The 22615-nt window shown below is 38.1% G+C and overlaps 1 long non-coding RNA gene across 1 annotated transcript; it reads right to left on the bottom strand.

The window, feature by feature from the left end:
- Positions 1-8564: 8564 nt before the first annotated feature.
- Positions 8565-21572, bottom strand: LOC136260475 (uncharacterized). The gene is made up of 4 exons (XR_010703556.1): positions 21449-21572; positions 12025-12115; positions 11445-11762; positions 8565-8833 (listed from the first exon to the last, which is right to left on the bottom strand). It is a non-coding gene; the product is annotated as an uncharacterized lncRNA (long non-coding RNA).
- Positions 21573-22615: the final 1043 nt, after the last annotated feature.

The following is a 22615-nucleotide window of genomic DNA, read 5'->3' as shown; positions in this document are numbered from 1 at the left end:
TACTTATGAGTGCAACAACCTTGATATAACTGAACTGCACACATTCAATATTTTGCAAATTAGATCAAATAATGGTTAAATCTTTAATGATGGGGAAATATGTGTAGGAATTAAAATACATGTGGGCACTGATTAAAAACAGAAAATCATTAAATAATGACCTCATAATCTCTATCGAGTATAATTGAGAATAGATCATAGAAAAATGTAGGGAAACCGTCTACAACTGCAGATATACCAGTGAACATTTATCCATCTATACCCATGACCGAATTAAGGATGAAATGTCCACTAGTACAGTATATCTGCAGGTGTAGGTGACCTTTCTGGCCTTACTATTTTCTATGATCCCTAATCAGACTTAAACTTCTTATTTTTCCTTATGCTTGTTTGTTTACTTGTTTGTAACATTATTATGACTGGTGAACCAGGGCATACCGCATCAAGGTAATTAAGGTTTTGACTGAATGTACGCCCCAACTATCAATTACTGACTCGAAAGTGAATTGGCCATTACACTTCTCTTTCAGCTTTGTGTTTAGCCCATTTAACAGCATTACAAACATAGAACAGTTGGAGAAGTGCCTCTGCTATCAATCCAGTCACCATGGAAACTACAGACGAATCCCCATCACGCTACTGCAAATTGAGCTGTCAGCAAAACTGAAGAAATGGGACACAAAGGAAGACAAAGGTAAGTCCACGATGCAAGCATTGTACACAGTGCAGTATGCCAAAAGGCGCCTGTTGGGCTGCAGCAATGGCAAACAGTGAACAATCAAGCCCATATAGCTAGTAAGTAACCTGTGTTAAGTCCCTTTAGTCATAGCTCACCACAGGAATGTCCTGCACACTTGATTGAAAGCAAAACATGTATTATCAACCACCGACATGTGTTATTGACCACACGTACATTGTACAAAATTTTAGTACTAATTATCAATGTATAGTATTTGTGTGGTAGAATTATGATACTGCATTTTTCTTAGTACAGGTATCAATTATGCTGCTCTTTTCTACGACTGATCATGAGTACTCATAACTATTATAATGTACAGTAGGATATATCTTGCCATGAACCAGAGAAATAGTGTTCCTAGAATAAACATTCTTTAAACCTCTAAAACTTTTGCCTTCCTCTGTGTCTTCAACATTGTCTATGCTGAAAGGTGCATCCATTCACTGTACTGGACTACTGGACTGGATTACTGGACTCAAACATTTTGTTTTCATGCCTTTCATGGCTAGACTTCACCACAGAAGTATTTTAGAAATCACACCATTCACCACAAGACGTACTGTAAAACTTGCAACAAGACATATAAACTTTGTACATTAATACACTAAAACATCAGTGTAGTTTGTTAACAAAAATAATGTGCCTACTGCTAGCAATTATACAAACACTGTGCACCGTTAATGCTACTAAATGTACCTGTCAGTCTTCTCTAGTCCTCTTTTGTAAATTAGCATGCATTAACATGCATTATAGTAGGGTCAAAAACTGTGGTTTCGTGACCAACCTCTGGCTAACAAAGTTTGATGGTTTAATATTGTACTTTAGGGTATTTTAAACAAAATGAGCTCCCACGCCGCTTTTTAAAGTCCAGGGAAAGTTCAGTAGAGCCAAAAGTCTAAAATGGCTACTAGCTGACATGCGCAAAAATAAAATAATGATAAAAATTCAAATAAAGGTTCCTTTTAGACTAATTTGGGGTCAAGGAATCCATTTCTGACGTTATTTTTGTGATTGGATGTTCCTATAACCTAGAAATTTAAGTTTGGTAGCTACCGGAACAAACAATTAGCTAGCTGCTTACAGTGATTAAGCCTTGTTCTTTCAGCTCCACAGTCAATAGTATCCCTCTTGACAGTACACGGCCCCCTTGACAGAGTTAGCTGACTAAAACTAGCTGACTGTCAATTCTTTGCAATGAGAAGCAATTAATGGCTGATGCCAAAAAATTGTCAACAACATTGGTTGAATTCAAGCTGCTCAGGTGAATAGAAAGTAACTCTCTCAAAAGCATGAGGAATATACTCCAGCACGTATGCACAGAGATGGGCAAGCTGTACAAGATCTAACATCATGCTTTAATATTGCTTTCCATTTGATCCGGCATTGCCTGCTCTAAGAACCTCACAATTAGCTATTCCAGCTACACCTGAGCTCATTTCAGACTTCAAGAAGGCCAAGCAAGATGGGGAGACCCAGCCAATAAAAATTTTCATGGATGAGCGCATCTATTCTAAAGAAAAATCCATCCATGATTGCATAAAACGTAATTCACATCTCACCTTTGCAGGGATTCCATCAAGAAAAGTCTCTGAAAACACACTAAAAATAAAACAAGGAGAAATGGATAGCAGGATACTAGCATCCGTGTTGATGTCAATGGTCTACTGTTTCTACCTGAGCTCATGAAACATCGTATATCTGAAGAATACCTAACACTGTCCAATTCCAATGGTACTTTCAGAAAGACTCAAAAGAGCAAACTTCTGCAGAAGTTAGCATTACTGCCTCTTGATGTCAACTCCTACACAGCATTAGTGGACAAGATGTAGTGCCTAGCATCACCTATGTGTCAAGAGTGATGGGCCTCCACACACTTGGGGTGACTACACCAACAAAATAGGGTCTGTGATCCTGGCACAGCATGTCAGTATTACCACCATCATCTGCATCAATGATCCCCATGACTATGCTGAGTCCACTGATCAAAGATAAGCGTGAATTGCGCATTCAGGGTCAAGGTCCCATACCCAATGTATATATGAAGCCAGCTGATCTATTTCTCATGGTCTGCAATTCAAGACAATTCTCTGCACTGCTGGCAACAAGAAATGCCTCCAGGCTCTAATCAAAACTCATCAGCTCTCAAAACTGTCTAAGTTTATCAGTCAGGAACTAGTCTACTCAGTGGGTGAGGACTGAGTGAGTCTGTCAACTGGTGACACCAAAGAAAGCCTGAGTTTTAGCCAGGGTGGGGCTGACACAATTATGCTATCTGTTTATGCAGCTCTAAGATCGATATCACCTGGTTATAGCAATCTCATAGTAAGTGATGCAGAAGACACAGATGTGTACATTCAGGCTGCGGCCATTTCACATGACATTCCAGGTATTATAATACCTCTAAGAAGCAATTTTTTTTCTGCAGAGGCATGTGTACTGAATATTTTGCCAAATCTCTTATACCTTTTTGTGTCTTGTCTGGCTGTGATGCCAACAGCTGTTTTTCTGGGCACAGCAAGATATCCCTCTATGAGAAATTGTCAAAAAGTACTGAGGCCGGTAGCCTCATCTCAAAGTGTAGAGAAGGCCTTCTGCTGAGTGATGATGTCTTGAATGACCTTAAGTCCTTTGTTATCCGCTACATCTATGGAGACACACAAAATTCCTCTCTGAATCTAGCCTGTGCAACCAAATGGAAAAGCCTACAGAAAAAATCTTCGGTGCGTTTGCTTCCTGATGATGACAATCTTGAGCAGCATATCAAATGTGCCAACTTTTTAGCCTATGTTCAGTGCCACCCTGACCTGAGAAGACATCCCTCTCCTATAGGTCATGTTTGGGAATTGGTGAATGGCCAGTGCGCCACACAAACCTGCCCTTCCAATTTCACTTCCAGTCCCATCAGTGTGACAGGATGGCTATGACTTTGCCAATTCAGAGCTGAATCTGAAGCTGCATCTGAATCTGAATCTGATTTTGATACTGAACCTGAATCATCAAATGAGTTGGAGTCATTGGATGAACCTTGAATTAGACTTAACACACTGTTTATATTACATATTATTGAGCAAAATTCTTAAAATTTTACATTAACAGAACATCCAATCACAAAAATAACATCAGAAATGGATTGCTTGACCCCAAATTAGTTTTAAAAGAACCTTTATTTGAATTTTTATCATTATTTTTATTTTTGCGCATGTCAGTTAGTAGCTATTTTGGACTTTTGGTTCTACTGAACTTTCCCCGGACTTTAAAAAGCGGCGTGGGAGCCCATTTTGTTTAAAATACCCTAAAGTACAATATTAAACCATCAAACTTTGTTAGCCAGAGGTTGGTCACGAAACCACAATTTTTGACCCTACTATTAGCATGTATTCAATCAGTTTTACAACAGCAATTGTATTGAAATAATGTAACATCGAATAACCTTACAGCAGTCTGCGTATTCACTATAGATTGGCTAGATCCTTGGTTTATAATGCTTGTAAATAGCAATGTGTTCAGTTAGCCAGAGAAATATTTCCCAATGCACACACTATAAAACTGGCAGGTAAGGCTGCGTTTTTGTGAAAAACTACATGTAGTGTACACATTTTTAAGAATAAGTCAACCTACTGATTATACATAGCAAAAACTAGACTACATAGCTGTTTGTGCCTCTAAAATGCAAGACAAGACACTGATAATCCTGAGTGTGTAATATGCACAAAATAATGATCATAATACTAATCACTTTTAGTAGTTGAAAAAGGTATTTGAGCAAACTTTATGTGAGTCTAGCAATCTAGTCTATTAGTCAAGTCCAGTAAATGGATACACCCCTATGCTAAATACACATTATAATCTATATTGCTTAGGATGGAAGTCTATCATGCCACAGAACTTATTAACAGCATTGCGTCTTTTATAAATCAAGACACACGGTAGTGTGTTGTGCGGCCCAAGAAGCCGGCGCGCAACACCCGTGAGTATATTGACAGGAAGAAAGAAAACGTAATTTTAGCACCTCCGTAGCTCTGCGCTTCCTTGATCAAACAAGACGAATTTTGCTATGGACACTCCCTCCAACTTCAGCACTCCACATTCCAAATGTGAGCGAAATCGCTTAAAGTGTTCCCGAGATATGCGACTTCAAAAATTGGCTTAGTTTCTTGGTTTTTTATTCTTCTTACTTTTCTTCCTCTTTTCGCACACTTACAAAAACTGCTATAAAACGCGAACTCCATATCCGATTGCCTTGAAATTTGGCACACAGAACAGGGGTACAAAGACGCATCTTAGTACCAACATTGGCAGGAATACGATAAACAGGCAAAGAGTTATGAGCGAATATTGACGAAAAATAACACCAACATGTTGTCACGCCTACAGGGTAAACCGCGTATGGGAAGAAGCTGAAAATAGGTGGGTTAATAGGTTAACTATTGAATCTCAAACCTTTTGTGGTTTGAAAGAAATCGAGCTAAAACTCAGGAAGATACAACGAAAAAACCAACAGTGTGTAACAATTACGCAATCGAGATTAGCTAATAAAAAACGAATGCTTGCCACGCCTACCAGATAAACCGCTTGGGGTAATGCTTTGAAAATCGCTGTATAGATGGAGTCATCATCTTAGAAAGGCTCTTCAATGGTATAGAAGAATCAGACATAAAGCCACGGAGTTAAATCCAACTTGGTGTAGCAAGTACGAGATCGAGATACTCTAATAGAGCAGTCATCCTAATAGAGCAGTCACCCTGAAGAGAATGCAAGAGACCAGCTAGAAACAAGTAACCTGTATAGCGATCAGCTACAAAGAAACCACCATGTAGAGAGTTCAGCTACAAACAAATCGCCCTGTAGAGAGATCAGCTAGAAAAAGTTACCTTGCAGAGAGTTCAGCTACAAAGAAACCATCATGTAGAGAGTTCAGCTACAAACAAATCGCCCTGTAGAGAGATCAGCTAGAAGAAGTTACCTTGTAGAGTGTTCAGCTACAAAGAAACCATCATGTAGAGAGTTCAGCTGCAAACAAACCACATGTAGAGAGTTCAGCTACAAACAAATCTCCCTGTAGAGAGATTAGCTAGAAGAAATCACCTTGTAGAGAGTTCAGCTACAAAGAAACCACCATGTAGAGAGTTCAGCTGAGAAGAAATCACCCTGTAGAAAATTCAGCCACAAACAAATTTCCCTGTAGAAAGATCAGTTAGAAGAAGTTACCTTGTAGATAGTTCAGCTACAAAGAAACCATTCTGTAAAGAGCTCAGCTGCAAACATTCACCTGTACAGAATTCAGTTACAAACAAATTACCCTGTAGAGAGATCAGCTAGAAGAAGTTACCTTGTAGATAGTTCAGCTACAAACAATTCACCCGGTAGAGAGAGAAGCTAGAAGTAGTCACTTTGTAGAGTGTTCAGTTACAAAGAAACCACCATGGAGAGTTCTGTAATAAATATATGTATTATATATATATATATATAATTTGTACATTTACCAATAAAATCAGACATGTTTAAAGTACATCTGCTTCATCTTCTCTTCTTCCTGTGGTAAAGAAAAAAAGATATGTTAAAAAAGTCCCAAAGCCGGCTAAGGCCAGCTTTGGGGTATACAAATACAAAAAGAAGTGAAATCTAATCCAAAACAGCCAAGCTGTAAAAAAATAGTGCAGCCCTCAAAAAGGCTATGGTGAAAAAAGATGTGAAATCCAAGGTGGCGGCCAAGAAATGGCTGTGATGGTAGATTAATGGTAAAAATTTTAATAACAACAATTCAGGTGAATTTTGGTGCTGTTTGGTCAATTGGCACAAAATTCACCTGAATTGTCGTTATTAAAATTTTTACCATTAACCTACCATCACAGCCATTTCATGGCTGCCACCTTGGATTTCACATCTTTTTTTCACCATAGCCTTTTTGAGGGCTGCACTATTTTTTTTACAGCTTGGCTGTTTTGGATTAGATATTATATAGTTGTGTGATGCAAATTGTTCAAACTACAATCCTTGTTGTTGCTAGGCTTAAGCATTAAATGTTGAATCAAAAACTGGGCTGAAATGTAGCTATACAGGTGATTTAAGCTATTAAAAAGTTACTCAAGTACGTATTGTTGCAGCATCTTTAGTTCATGTCATTCAGTAAACTCTTAACCTGCAGGATTACTGTAGCATTTTATAAAATATGCAAAATTATTGCCATGTAAACAGAGGCCACATAGTTAGACTTGCATTTTGTGGCAGTTTGATCTGTAGGGAAGTAGGTGTGTCAACTTTTTACTGGAACTCCTACATGCTGACTACAAACACTAACCTATCACATCCAATATTATATTATCAGTAGCATTAACTGGTGGAGTAGCACTGATGGAAACTTCACACTGGTATGCTCTACCATCATCAGTTGTGCTCAGTTGTGAGATGATGTAAGAGTGTATGTAAACTACTGTATTGCCTATAGGATTAGTCGTGCCAACTTCTGTTACCCTCTGTAATACTACACCATTGCTTCTCCATGTAACATTCACTGCACTGTTGCTGACGCTTGCCACAGTAGTCACACTACAGTCCAGTGACACCACCTGACCAACAATCTGAGGAGTGCTTGTGACACTTACAGTGGGAGCAGGGACTAAGAATATGCATAAATAAGAATTAATGAACACATTATCACAAGTTGAAGTAATATACACGTTAAAATCAAGACACACAATAGTGTGTCGTGCAGCCAAGAAAGCCAGCATGTCACACCATGAGTATATTTGTAAAAATTTCAGCTATATACAAGTCACTCTGTAGATGTTACAAGTCACCCTGTAGAATAATCAGCTGCAATCAAGTCACTATGTGGAAAGTTCAGCTACAAACAAATTAGCTTAGCCATGTAAAAAATCACCCAGTAGATAGTTCAGTTATACGTAATACCCTACACAGGGTGGGTGTGGATCCAGGCTTTTAAAAGGGGTCCACTCTGAAGCCTGATAATTTTAGTTTTAGTCCAGCTCTCTCAGTCCAGCCACCTAGTAATATTGCAAATCTCTCCAACAAAGTTTCATTGTTAAATCTAGGGCAACTGAAGTGCATCTATATTAGTTGTAATAGCATTAAACAATAATTGTTTTTAGAGCAGTTATTGTGTATGAAGATACTGGGGTAGCAGTTTCATATGATTAACAGTTAAAATGAGTGTTTTGCCACCTTAAGTGTTTGTAATAAATATTTCTTTAAATTACAAGATGAAATTGGTTATAGAGTTTAACTTGTCAGCAGCTTACAAGTAATTCTACAGCTCTTTCAAACAGGGGTCCCATGGATCCACCCCTGCAGGGATCAGTCATGCTACAAGTCACCCTAATAGCTGCATGATAATCATTTTGTTCAGTTTCAGATAAAGACACATATTTGTACTCCTTTTTCTTTTTCAAAATTCCTATAGTAAAGAGAGAAAAAAAAACCCAAAGCTTGAAATGAAGTGATATTTATATGAAAACAGCCAAGCTGTGAAAAAATTTGTGGCCTCCAAAAAAGCCAGGGTGGTGAAGGTTGTGAAATCAAAGGTGGCAGTCAATGAATGACTACAATGATGCTAATGCCAGTCATTTAATGATGTCAGTAATATCATTAATTAATGATTGTCATTAAGTCATTTCTTGGTTGCCATCTTTGATTTCACAACTTTTTTTAGTTTTACCATGGTCTTTTTGGAGGACTGCAACCTCTTTTCACAGCTTGGCTGTTTTGGTATAGATATAAAGTACTCTGTAAATACAAATTAATGTTACTAACCCATCACATCCAAATGTAGTGTAACACTGTAATTAGTCATTACTGGTGGACTAGTGTTAATTACTACCTCACACTGGTACATTGTACCATTATCAGTTGTGGTCAATTGTGAGATGGTGTAAATGTCTCTGTACACTACTGAGTTTTCTGGTGTGGAGGTAATATCAACTTCTTCAATCCTCTCTAATTCCATATCATTGCTATTCCACACAATATCCACTCTACTGGTGACACCTCTCACAGTAGTTATATTACATTCCAGTGTTAGTGACTGACCAACTATCTGAGGGTTGAGGGCAACAACAGTGATATTGGGAGTAGGAACTGTGAATAAAACAATAATTAGTATATTAACAAAATATCTTGCATGTGACAGTGTATGGTGTAACCTAGGATGGGCCTGTACAGGCATGCTACTCCTAATTCAGGGGAATGTAGACAGGAAAACTTCTCATGGAAGGTAATACATTGAGATTTCAGGAGGTCAACATATTCTAAAATGAATTTCAGAACTGAACTAGCACCCCAAATTTCATTTCTTGAAATGTAAGGAATCCAGGTATATTCCAGCCATTACAGCAGTAAAGAAAACAGGGGTGGGCCTGTACATGTATACTCCTCCTAATTCAACGGAATATAGAAAGGAAATTTGCATAAATATTGCACCAAGGCATCATCTTACAGCAAAAAAATTAATGAACCATCCTATATGTAGCTAGAGGTGGCCTACAATATTTGTTTATAACATGCCATACTCATTATTATTAAAAGATCTACTACTCTGCACTGTTTATTGTTACAATGCACATTTTTATGCATAATTTTATTCTATGAATTTCATTGCAAAAGCCACAATCTGACTTTGACAACATTAAAAACTAAGCTAAAATGTAAAAATGTTTTTACAGGAATTATAGCCCAGGTTGTCTCCTTCCAGAAAATAGTTGGTGTACTGAAAAATTCTTAAGCATATGAAAATTTACAAAAAAAACTATGAAAATCAAGACAACACCTGTAACATAACTTCAAAATTAAAATTTAAAACATCTTGTAATTATTTTTACAGGAAGTTTTAGACTTGATAAAAGAACCATCTAGCTACTACAAAATTTAAAACTAGTTTCTTTAAAAAGTAAAGATATAAAATTTGCCATATTTGTGTTTGTTTACATGGCAACCAGTACACAAATAAGCAGAAAGATTTGAATGTAACTATTTACAAAAATCATAATTAAGATATCTGCTGTTGATCTGGAGTTATATATATCAGTATGAAAAATGTAAATTTTAATGTTTTGGAAGTCTACATTATGTCTTGGTAGAAGAAAAACATGCACAATATCAAAGTTGCACAGTAACAATTTACATTGGGTCTTCAGGGTGGAAAAGTCAACATAATAAAATTACAGCAATTACAGAACTGAACATACACCCCAACTGTCAATTGCTACATTTTAAGATGACCAGCTCTATTCCATACATCATACAGGCATTACAGTAGTAAAAAAACACCTCTACCTGCAAAATAACACCTACGTATTTAAGGCTTTACAGCACAAGTGCTGAAGGTCTGTAGGACACCTGGTCCTACAGCTTGTTTAAAGTTATTACAGAAAGTGTGTTTGAAAAGGTGGAGTAAGGAGAAAAAATCCATGACTGGACCTAGACGGCCTCAAACCTGCAGTCATCCGATTAATGCTCAAACACTTACAGGAGTCTGCCAGCATATGTGATGGAACACAATAGAGAACAATGGTAAGTGCATGCAAGTACTGTAGCTGTTGTGGCATGTATTTTTGACATTGGACAGTGAGGAAATCAAGCCTGTAGCTTTAAACATAGTCAACTTACAGTTTGTTTGGCTGAAGATATCAGTATGTTAGTTAATTAGTCACTGTACTAGAATATTCAGTTAAATTATATACTTTTAAATTTAAGGTGTTCAGGGTCACTCTGAAGGCATACCGGTATTCTGTGTCTTCAACATTGTCTCCTAGACCTTACTACACTGAATACACATTCAATAAAGTAATATTTTAAACGCAGTGGTTACTGAACCAAAAGTCGGTTCGGACTCGCTATTGAACCGACAGTAAAACTTAGACAAAAAAGGGTCCGGCACTAAATGAAAAAAAAAACCCACAAAACTCAACCTGGGATTGAACCCTGAACTACTGAACTGTAGGCAGTGGGCTAACCACTGTGCTACCACCGCTAGCTACCCATTCACTACCCTACTTTTCTATCTTATAAATGCTACTCAGGTAGTAGTCTCACTATATACACTATAATACAGTAAGAAGAATGTAACCTAAAGGTTAAGAGCTGAACCCGAGCCTAACCCTAATGCTAATGCTACTTTTCGTGTCCCCTAAAGTTAAATGCTTGGGGAAACTACTAGACGCATCCCCTAAAGTCGAATGCTCGGAGAAACTATTAGCTGTGAAAATAAAAACCTTTCAGTTCAGTAACCACTTCCTATTTTAAAATGGAGGTGGCTTAGGAAGACATATTTTGGAAGTATAGTAGTTGTGTGAACAAAATTGTTAAAACGACAGTCTTTGTTACTACAAGGTGTGAGCATCAAAATTAATGCTGAAATAACAATTAACAATTCTCACAACTGGGTTGAAATGTAGTTAAACAGCTATTTAAAAAAAAAAAAAGAAACATGTGATAAGTAGGTACATATTTTTTATGATAAGTTAATTATTTAAGTATCTTTAGCTTCTATTATTATTCATGAAGTAAATCTCTTAAGCTGCAGCATCACTATAACATTTTATAAGATATGCAGATTGCCATGTAAACAGAGGCCACATAAATAGTTAGACTTGCACTTGGTGTGAGTTTAATCTGTAGGGAAGTAGGTGTGTCCACTTATTACTTGAACTCTGTCTACACCACTGCATGCTGCATGTCTACAAACACTAACCTATCACATCCAATATTATATTATCAGTAGCATTAACTGGGGGAGTAGCACTGATGGAAACTTCACACTGGTATGCTCTACCATCATCAGTTGTGGTCAATCGTGAGATGATGTAAGAGTGTATTTAAACTACCATATTGCCCATAGGAGTAGCAGTGCCAACTCCTGTCACCCTCTGTAATACTACACCATTGCTTCTCCATGTAACATTCACTGCACTATTGCTGACGCTTGCCACAGTAGTCACACTACAGTCCAGTGACACTGCCTGACCAACAATCTGAGGAGTGCTAGTGACACTTACAGTGGGAGCAGGGACTAAGAAAATAAGAATTAATATCACAAGTGGACACATTAATAATCACATTAACAATAACAAAATCAGACACTGCAGTACATATGTACTTTGTTTCATAAGAAAAAAGTGTTCAGTGTTGGTAGGTATCACATTAATGAAATGCATTGATACTGACAGTATATTACATAATAGTCAGTGTATACAGAATAATATAATACAGAGTTTGCTGAAGCAGATCCATAAATACAGATTAATACAATATGCTAACTAACAGCAACTTACTTTGTGCTACACAATTATTTGCTAACATCAAAGCCAAACATAATGTTCTAATAATGTGAAAAGTATCAGTCACTTTCATGATGTCGCTATACTGAAATAAAACATGTTACATACAAACTACAAATATATATAATCAGCTCATAGGCAGTTGGCAATTTTTTACAATAAATTTTGTTCCGCAGCTGTATCATCCATTTAATGATATCAGTGTTATTTATTTATTAAGGCTTTACAGCACAAGTGCTGAAGGTCTGTAGGACACCTGGTCCTACAGCCTGTTTAAAGTTGTTACAGAAAGTGTGTTTGAAAAGGTGGAGAAAGCAGAAAAAATCCATGACTGGACCTGGGCAGCCTTGAACCTGCATCCATCCGATTAGCGCTCGAATACTTACATGAGTCTGCCAGGCAGTCAGGATGTTTTCTTCTTGTCAATTTCATGTATATGTATCCATAGGAACTCTAGAGAGTGTATTATCTCTAAGTACCCCATGTGGAACTGAATGGATATTATTTATTAAGGTTTTACAGCACAAGTGCTGAAGGTCTGTAGGACACCTGGTCCTACAGCCTGTTTAAAGTTGTTACAGAAAGTGTGTTTGAAAAGGTGGAGAAAGGAATTCATCACTGGACCTGGGCAGCCTCAAACCTGCAGCCATCTGATTAAGGATGATTATAGGTTAAATCAATCATGACATATGTGGTCTATGTTACATCTCTAAGAAGCCTAAGCTTATATTTTATTGTACCTTTTCTGATGCTTGTCAGGGAAATGGCAGTGCTGTTTGTTTAAAACCTAATAGAATCCACATGACGATGTACCACCCATGATATAACTCCTTTAAATTTACCTACTACAACACAGGGTACACCATATAGTTGAAAACAGCAAAATTAAAAATTGAAACTGAAAACTGAATTGAAAATAAAATTTATATTGAAGCTGAAAACCCAAAATTGTCAAAACTTCCTTTTTACAAGAGCATCTCTATGAAAGACCACGTATTTGTCAATCAGTTCCCAAAAAGCTGCTATCATGTGTGATTTATACTGTCTCATGATGTTTTAAAGTGACACAATTGAGACCACAATATGCAACCAAACTTGACAAAACTATGGTTCCATACACATCCAATTCTTTTGCCTCTCAGCATGGTATTGATGTAGAATGACAGGTCAGACTATTAATCTGATGATACACTCCTATATTGTTCTCCAAACTCATGAAACTGGATATTTGTGCATATGAGATTTTATCAAATTAAGTCACATACAGCTATGTTGATATGTTGATTAATAAGGTTACCTTGCTTTTACTACTACATATGTATACGTACATCAGTGTGAGAAACAAGTTGATGTTGTACTACTTCTAAAATTCAGGCACCTTGCAGCTTCGTAGCTAACTCATCTGGAATTAACTAACCATGTTATTATTTTAGCTAAAAGGTCTTTGATTTTGCAATAATACATCAAATATTGTAACTACTAATTCATGATATTTTTCTAAGGAAGTGCTTGCTAAACAAACCACTTTTAACACACAGAAGTATCTTCTAATTTACTGTTTTATAGTTTTACCATAGTGTAGTGTTTTTTCCCCACAAATTCTCTCAATAAAGCCTAAAAAAAAAGCTGCTCTTCATTTTCGTTTGGGTACGTGGTAGTCTACGAGGCCACACACACGCACGCACGCACGCACGCACGCACGCACGCACACACAAACGTTTACAAAAACAAGTTTTGTAAACCAGGCACATGTATACAGCCAGCCTTTCCATGCACCTACACTGTAGTTTAATGACCTCCTGACCTGAAATATTTGACCAATATCAAGTTCAGTTATTCAGTTTGATTTTCTGTTTTCAATTCCACAATGTTTAAGTTTCCAAATTTCATTTTTTGAATGGCCCCACAACACAGTTACAGTATCTGTTATTATACGTTGTGGCTATTATGGTAGTGCACCTTTGATCTGACATTGCAATATTATGTACAAATAATTTCACTGTGGGTTAGATCACAAGCACTTGTGAATTCCATTTAATTGCCAACCATGGAATCTATCAATATATGTGACTGTCTCTGGGGAAACCGGTCTTATCGCCCATTTAAAAGTATCGAGAAACATCGGTTTTAAATATTCTGTGTGTTGTAGCTGGCCAATGGTGGTAGCTACGCATACCAAATTTTCACACGTTTCACAACAATTTCTTACCTTCCTGATCATCCACTGAAGAAGTAGTCAACAGCTAAGTTTCCCGCCATTTTAGATAGTTTTTAAACCGAGGTTGTCTGTATCAGGCGAGCTCCAGAAGGGTGGGAGGCGGGGGCCCTGGAAGGCTGGCAAGATGGTGTTCAAAAATTGAAAAGAGATGTGCTGGGATGAATTAGGCCAAGTTATAGGCCATTCAGGGCTCAGAACTGGCTAAAATGAAAGGAAATTTACAGCACAGGTCATTGTCCAACACCACAGAGCTGTACAGCCACACACAGCCATCTCCTGGTTGGCCAGGGCTCCATCAAGACCCCAGACCACTCGTACGGCTCGCCACTGTGCTCTAGAAAAGCAGCCAGCAATACAGGCCGCTTTACTCTGGTCGACTGTGGCAGTGAAACTTGATAGTGCATTCATTAAGCTTTGTGTTTGTGTGAAAAAATCAAACTTCCTGTCTTGGGCGATAAGAATGGTTTTCGTAGATCCAGTCACATATCTCTAATTATTTTTCTCCACATCTAAAATTTTTGTCACATTTGGGATTGACATCATTAATGCAATACATGGTAAGTTTACTTAGCCGGATCAGAAAATACACAGTATCTGCTAAGTGAATCCTCTTGTACTTGTCCTCATCCCAACTATAGATATGAACCACACCTTAGTGTAGGGTATATCAAAAATATTTGTGCTTAAGTGGTATAATTATGCTATGAATGATTAATGATTTATACTAGCATAAGGTAATCAAACAGTACCTGCAGTATTTATCAACTACATGATTTCCAGAGAAAATTATATTAACGTGTAATTGTGTACTTGCTTGCTTGTCTGTTTAGCTACACTAAAAAATCCACCAGTGACACCTTTTAAAATTCTGTTTCAGTATAAGGTATGCAAGATGTAACATAGTGTTTCAAAAAGGAAGTGTTAATAGCTAAATATAATCAAACTACGACAAAATCTACTGGTACTATGCATGATCCTGAAATCTTTACAACACAACAGTGTGAATGACCAGACAACATAATTAAGTAAAGTCTTTTTACAGTCTGACGGCAATAGCTGCTGTACATGGATCTCCTGGGAATTGAACAGTAAGCTGTCTGCAAAATTATGTGGAGGATATAATCAATATTATAGACAGAGTTAATCATGCACCTCTGTGGAGTTTTTGACACTTTAGTCACAATAATATTTTATGTAGTCATAGTGAATAGCTAGCGTAAATAAGCTTGCACACAGTGGCACACAATATGTAGTTAGCTAGGTACAGTATATAGCTATGCATAACATTTTTAAATTTCTAATTTCTCTAGTAGAGTCCATAATTTATGAAAATCAAATTGATTGTAGGCTCTGCTACCGCTGAGCAATGGAAAGTACTTGACACTGGAAGGTGATAGGTATTCTGTCTGGGAATATCAGGCTATTGACTGTGTAAATACCCATCCCATTGTGGCCAGTTTCCTTCGTCACCGATAGTTTGTAACGGAATTCTACATGATGTTAGTTTTACAAATGCATGCAAAGGTAGCACTGCATTATTAATTTATGATGTTACCTTTTTTTTATTTTTGCTTAGCTACGTACCTCAAGCTAAGCCAGTGCATTACTCTATCACTTGGGTACTGTATGGTGAACACCAGCGTTGAAACCGGGTCGGGTCACCCGGGTCATATTTTGTCCGGGTCAGACCTGCTTTAAAAATTATCCGGGTCTGACACGGATTGGATCACGTGCGAAGCATATTGTTTAGTTGGACGGTACGGGAGCAAATTGTTTAGTTGGACGGTACGGAAGTGTATAAACGCGTCATAGTCAAGTCCTGATGCAACTCAGCTTCTTTCGTTAACCACGCCCACTTATCGGACGACTGCCTGCAACCATACGTGCAGCCGCGCCCATTTATCGGTGATATTAAAGTCTATAGGTATGCACGAAACTATGTTCATAACTGCCTGCTGGCTTATGAGGAGCCACGCCCATTAATCGATAGGTTTTTTTTGTTTTTTACGCTGAATTTTTTTTCAAATCCACAATAACTTATTACAATTACAAACAACTATTACAACTACATAAACTACAGCTAGCTACAGGGGAAACTATTACTAGGGGAAAAGGGGATTGTCATCATCATCCCAGCCCTGAAGAACCCAGTACCTCAAGATCATCTTAGCTTTGTTGGACCACAGTTGCACAGACAGTTGTTGTAGCAAGTTCTTTCTAGCAACTTTCCGAGGGACACCGCTGCGAGGAGTGGTACAGTCAGCTATATTCTGTAAAGTTTTTAGAGCAAAAGGTGTCCGAACTCCAAATGTTTCCATAACTAATGGAATGAAATCTGACCCCACCTTCTTCACAGCTGCTAAATGCTTCTCATCCTTGGCAACCTCTCCAGCAGCAGCAGCCACCCCAGCACATGAAGCACAGGAGGAGATAAAAGCAAGCTGAGTGGTGCAGCGTATGGAGACATCGAAGTAAGCTGGACGACCATGCTGGAAGTCAGGATGAAAAACATCGCCAGGGCGCAACCCATCATCATAAGAAGCTCTCTGTTCTCTAAGAACCCCAGGGTGATCCTGTGAAAGGGAATCGATTGTTATTGCACGAGATAGGTCAAGGCTAGTTTCTTTCATGGGTGAGTTCATTGATGCCATTTGTTTAAGGTATGGTTACATGCCATCATGACTACCATCTCACTGTGTGTGTGGCAAGGATTTTATTTATTTATTTTATTTTCCAAAAATGTGCAGCCTCAGTTTGAGGATTAACGCACATATGAAACATGCATACAAATGTTTTACAATATGATTGACTATGGGATTACTGATTGGTAGGGGAAAGTAATAATAATTTCAGTTGGTACTTAAAAATTTGTAATGATTGTAGGTCAGGTGGGAGTGAATTCCACAGTCTAATTGATCTAGGGAAGAATGAATTACTGTACTGATTGGTCCTTGCATAGATATGATGAAATCTTTGATCATGTCCTCTGGTGTTAGAAGTGACAGGAATTAAATCAACTGGAGATATATCAATGTGATTATGAACAATTTTGTAGAGGAAGGTGATACTAGATGCTTGTCTGCAGTGTTCTAAGCTGGGAATGTTAAGGTCAATGAGCATGTTAGTTATGCTACTGAAATGCGAGAAGTCAGCCATAATGAATCTGGCAGATTGCCTCTGTACTCGTTCAAGCTTATCAATGTCTCTTCTGATGTGAGGGGACCAGACAGGGTTGGCATATTCTAAGATTGGTCTTATCATGGCATTATAACATTTCAATTTGATTTGAGTTGGGCAGGACTTATGATTTCTCTGTAGGAATGCTTTGACTGATAGAGCTTTGGATGTGATGTTAGTAATGTGTGTGGACCAAGACAAGTCATTGGTGATTGTAACTCCTAAATATTTAGTAGATGAAACTTCTTGGATAGAGATGTCATTAATGGTGTAGTTGTACGTGATCGGATTGTGTTTACGAGTGATTCTCATGAATACACTTTTATCAGGATTAAAAACATACCAGATCTAGTGCCCCATTGTGATAAGGAGTTGAGGTCATTTTGAAGTGATAAACAGCCGGATGTAGAGTGAATAACAGTATAAAGTATGGTATCGTCAGCATACAGACCAATGTTGGCATTGATTGATAATGGGAAGTCATTAATATAACATAAAAATAATAGAGGGGCTAAGATTGTTCCTTGGGGGACACCCGAGTTAACTGCATGTGACTCACTGGGTGAACCGTCAAGAGTTACTTGTTGATGCCTACCGATGAGGAAGTTTTGTAGCCATGTTAGTAGTTCCCCTCTATTACCATAGTAGGATAATTTGTTACATAAACGGTGATGGGGGACTTTATCAAATGCCTTAGATAGATCTAGAAAAATGATATCAATTTGAAAGCCAGAGTCAAGAGATTTAGAAATGTTGTTTACGGTAGTAATAAGTTGTGATTCGCATGATCTTCTAGGTCAGAAACCATGTTGTTGGTCGCAGAGGATATTTATTGATTCTAGGTGAGAGAAGAGATGAGTGTGAATTAGGCATTCCATGATCTTGCAGCTGATACTGGTTAGCGATATTGGTCTGTAATTGGATGCAAGTGTTTTGTCTCCTTTTTTGAATACAGGTACAATATTAGCACATTTCCAGTCCATGGGAAGTTCTGATGAAGTGATGAATTGATGATCAGAGTTAGTACTGGAGCAATTTCCTGAGAGGCTAATTGTAATAAGTGTGATGGGATTTTGTCTGGTCCTGGTGCTTTATGAACATCCAAAGTTTTTAGGAGCTGGGAGACATCAGCATAAGTATAATGGAAATAGGTTGTATATCAAGATACTCGGCAAAGGATTATGGTGGTGATTATTTTAGTTTTATAATATTGCCATCATCATGAATCAGTAAGCTGTCAGGATTAGTCATTATGCTGTGTAGATTTTATTCTTTTCCATTACTTAACTTGCCACAAACAGTATTTCAAGGTTTGTCAAATTATCAAGGCTAAATCTGTCACAAAAGATATATTATTAACTTTTTATTATTTATCATTTTTTATTAAAGATATATTATTTTTATATATTATTAAAATGATCTCAACTCCTTATCACAATGGGGCACTAGATCTGGTATGTTTTTTAATCCTGATAAAAGTGTTTCATGGTGAGCATGTTCGGCGATACTGAGCATAAGCTTGCTTCTTTCGTCTACAAATTCTTTTAATGTAGGTGGTGATCCATGGTCGGTTTGATGTCTTGTTCGAAGATAACTTGCTAGGAACCAAAGTGTCCAGACAGAAGTGACAAGCAGATTTAAAGTCAGTCCACAACTGATTGATTGGTGTGTCAGTGGTGTTGGAATGCAGATATTCATTGCTAAAGTCATAAAAGAAGTTTCTTATTAAGCTAGATTCTGCTCTATTTTACTGATAGAGGGTAGTTGGAACCAATTATATTAGAATCAGTCCAGTTTACATCAGGGAGGTTGAAGTCGCCGGCAATCCAGATGATATCATTCGGAGAGGATAAAATAATGCTTTCAAGTGTACTGCATATGGCTTCTATATAGTCAATAGATCGGTTTGGAGGCCTATAGACACAGCTAGCAATTAGTGATTGTGTGTTAGATAACTTTATTTTACAGGTGATTACTTCCTGGGTGCCAGAGTAAGGAATTTCGTGTGAAACTATGGTGTTATGACGTGTGAAACTATGGTGTTATTTTAGCCTATCCCACGCCCTTAGCTGCCCACATGGTGCCTTTCCGATTATTCGGCACAATGAAATTAGGAATCTGACAGCTAGTTTGATGTTGAAGTTTGCCATAATGTCCAGATTGAACCATAGCTGCACCCTTTGTCTGGCGAGACCTTACATTATCGGTCTGCCATTCAAGATGATGACGCGAGTGTAGACATTAGGGCTTCTAGCTTCTGGAGGTGCCTACACCATCATACCTTCTTTGATGTGAGGGTTTTTAACTGCTTTGCAGCTTCTAATCGTTCTTCTACGCTATCTACTGCTTTTCGAAAACATGAACTAGAGAAACGTCGTGCTTATGCACTTGTCCATTTCATGCCCCACCCCCGGGGAGGGTGGGGGAATACAGGGGATTTGACAAATCGTGGTGTCAAATTCCCCACTACTGGAGCAAAATCGGCTGTCAAATCCCCACTATGTCCCCACCCCTATAGTAGGGGATTTGACGACACCTCAAGTCAAGGATGACTAAGCGCATATTTCATGCATGCGACTAGTAATAAGCCTGCCCTGTAGCTAGTAAAATTAGCTATAGCAAGTGCAATTTTATTGTTTGGAAATGCAACTACCAAAAATCGGTCCGACTCGGGACAACTGTCAATTGCCCCAGTGGTGGGGACAAGAAGCAATGTCAAATCCCCACCTGAAGTGTGGGGACGCTCGGGGGTGGGGGGGGTGGGTTTATGAAATTGACAAGTGCATTATGAGGAACGGATTCGGGAGGTGGAGCATAGGAGTTTTATCCCCCTTGTTTTTTCCACTTCAGGTGGCATGGGAAGGGCTGCTACCACCACTTATAAACATCTTGCCCGCCTGCTGAGCGAGAAGTGGAATTCCCCATATTCTGTGGTGATGGGCTGGCTCCGTTGTAGTTTGGGGTTTTCCTTGCTCCGTTCTTCAGTTATGTGCATCAGGGGATCACGCTCAAGATCCATGTGTCCGTGTATGCCTCCAGCAGTTGATCTTGCTGTTGCTGAGGGGCACCTGCCTACCCATTGAACCCTGGGCATGCTGTAGGTTCTGTGTAGGTTCTTTTCTGTAGGTTATAACTAATTTTTCAAATACTTTCTTAGCATTCTATAGAGATGTGTGGGAGGAAGGGAGTGCCATTAGGGCCGGGGGAAAAAACATCTATATATATTTTTTTAAAGTTTCTTTCGTGAGCCACGCCCACTTTATATAGGGAATGTGTCGTACTTTTTAAAATTATGGTGTGTTAGGTATGCGCAAAGCCACACCTACTTGCAGGAAACGTATCTTGCTTTATGCAAATTTACGTGGAATCTTGCCTACTGACTAGTTACCATCGTTAAGTATAGACACCCTCGTGCTTAACGCGCTAGTCGGCACTCGGGTCAGCAATAGTGACCCGGTTTCAACTCTGGTGAACACAGCAGTAATATTCTGTATATAGCTGGCTAAGTGGCGTCTAATCCACTGCTAAAACTCTGCCTGCCTTCAAGGGGAAGTGGTACGTAGCTAAAGCGGCATTGAAAGAAATTTAAGTTGTCCGTCTACTTCTAATTTCACTTTTTGTGAGGAGTAGCTACGTTTACAGGCTTGTCCTATTGTATAACCCAGTCTCTTCAGTGACAAAATTCATAATGCCACCAGCAACAATAATAGGCTATAGCTACGCTCACAATATTAAATTTAGCTTGAGCATATATAGCTAGTTAGCTATAGCTTCGTACGTACATGTATTCATTTTTGTGAAGTCTTTTGCTACTAGTTAATAATTCTGCTACAATGTCGACCTTGTACTGTAGCTACAGTATGTGGCATCTAACATCTAGTGCGAGAAAAAAGTGGGGTGTAGCTAGCTATACATATGCAACTGTTTCGGAACTGTCATTGATATAAACCATGCAACTGAACTATGCACATACAACTAGCAAAACGTGTTACAGTTATACATGTAATCTATACACACACTTACACACAGGAGTGAGTCTCTGATCAGCTTTTCCACTGTCAATGTGTAGCTAGCTGCTAGTAGAGTATGCAGCTATGACTATTATCGTTGTCACGACTATCTGTGTGACTACGATTCCACAGCTTCATATATATATATATATTAACTCCTTTATGGAATGGGCCTCGATATGGCAAATGAAACTCAACGTAGATAAATGTCACAGCATGAGTGTAACCCTAAGTAAGCTTTATACTATCTCAAGAACCTATTACATGGATAACTCTCCCTTGTCCCAAGTTGACAGTTGCAAGTACTTAGGTGTCATCATCCAATCAGACCTAAAATGGAACATGCATGTCAACTACATAACAGCTAAAGCCAACAAAACATTGGGATTTCTCAAACGTAATATCTCATGTGCCTCAATCCATGCTAAGAAATTAGCATACACCGTATTTATTCGTTCCCAACTCGAATATGCTGCAACAGTGTGGGCACCCTGGCGGTCTACCTTAATATCCCGGTTAGAGCAGATACAACGAAGAGCAGCCCGGTTTGTGACCAATACATACACACGTGACCCTACTGTTAGCGTAACTAACCTTATGGACCAGCTGGACTGGGAATCACTTGAAAGCAGACGATTAAAATTAAGATTATCCATGATGTACAAAATTATCCACAATGAAATTGATATCCCATTTGATTTGTATACTAACTTTGCAACATATTCCAGTACAAGAAATTATCATCTTTTTAACCTCCTATCATTGCAAGCATCAAAGACCTCATATCAGTCCTCATTTTTTCCAGCAACAATTTCACTTTGGAATGATTTACCTAACCTAGCTAAAGACTCTAATTCACTTGAAGTATTTAAATCTATAATTAAATTATAATTTACTTATTGTATTGAATTATTATTATTATTATTTTTTTGTGATTTGTCTGTACATTTTTCTTCATTTCTGAAGTTGTACAGTATAGGTAAATAATAAAAATAATAATAATAATAATAATATGTAAACAATTAACCATAATCCACATACCATTGGTTACCCATGTCGTGTACTTGTCTATTAAGGTAGCTACGTGCAGCCCCTGTAGACCGCAATAAAATAGGAAGTGGTTACTGAACCGAAAGATTTGTATTTTCGCGTCTAGCAGTTTCCCGGAGCATTCAACTTT

Source organism: Dysidea avara, chromosome 1 (genome assembly GCF_963678975.1).
Source record: "Dysidea avara chromosome 1, odDysAvar1.4, whole genome shotgun sequence".
In the NCBI taxonomy this organism is placed as follows: Eukaryota; Metazoa; Porifera; class Demospongiae; order Dictyoceratida; family Dysideidae; genus Dysidea; species Dysidea avara.
The sequence above is the reverse complement of the archived record's forward strand: the minus strand, read 5'-3'. Positions and strand labels throughout refer to the sequence as shown.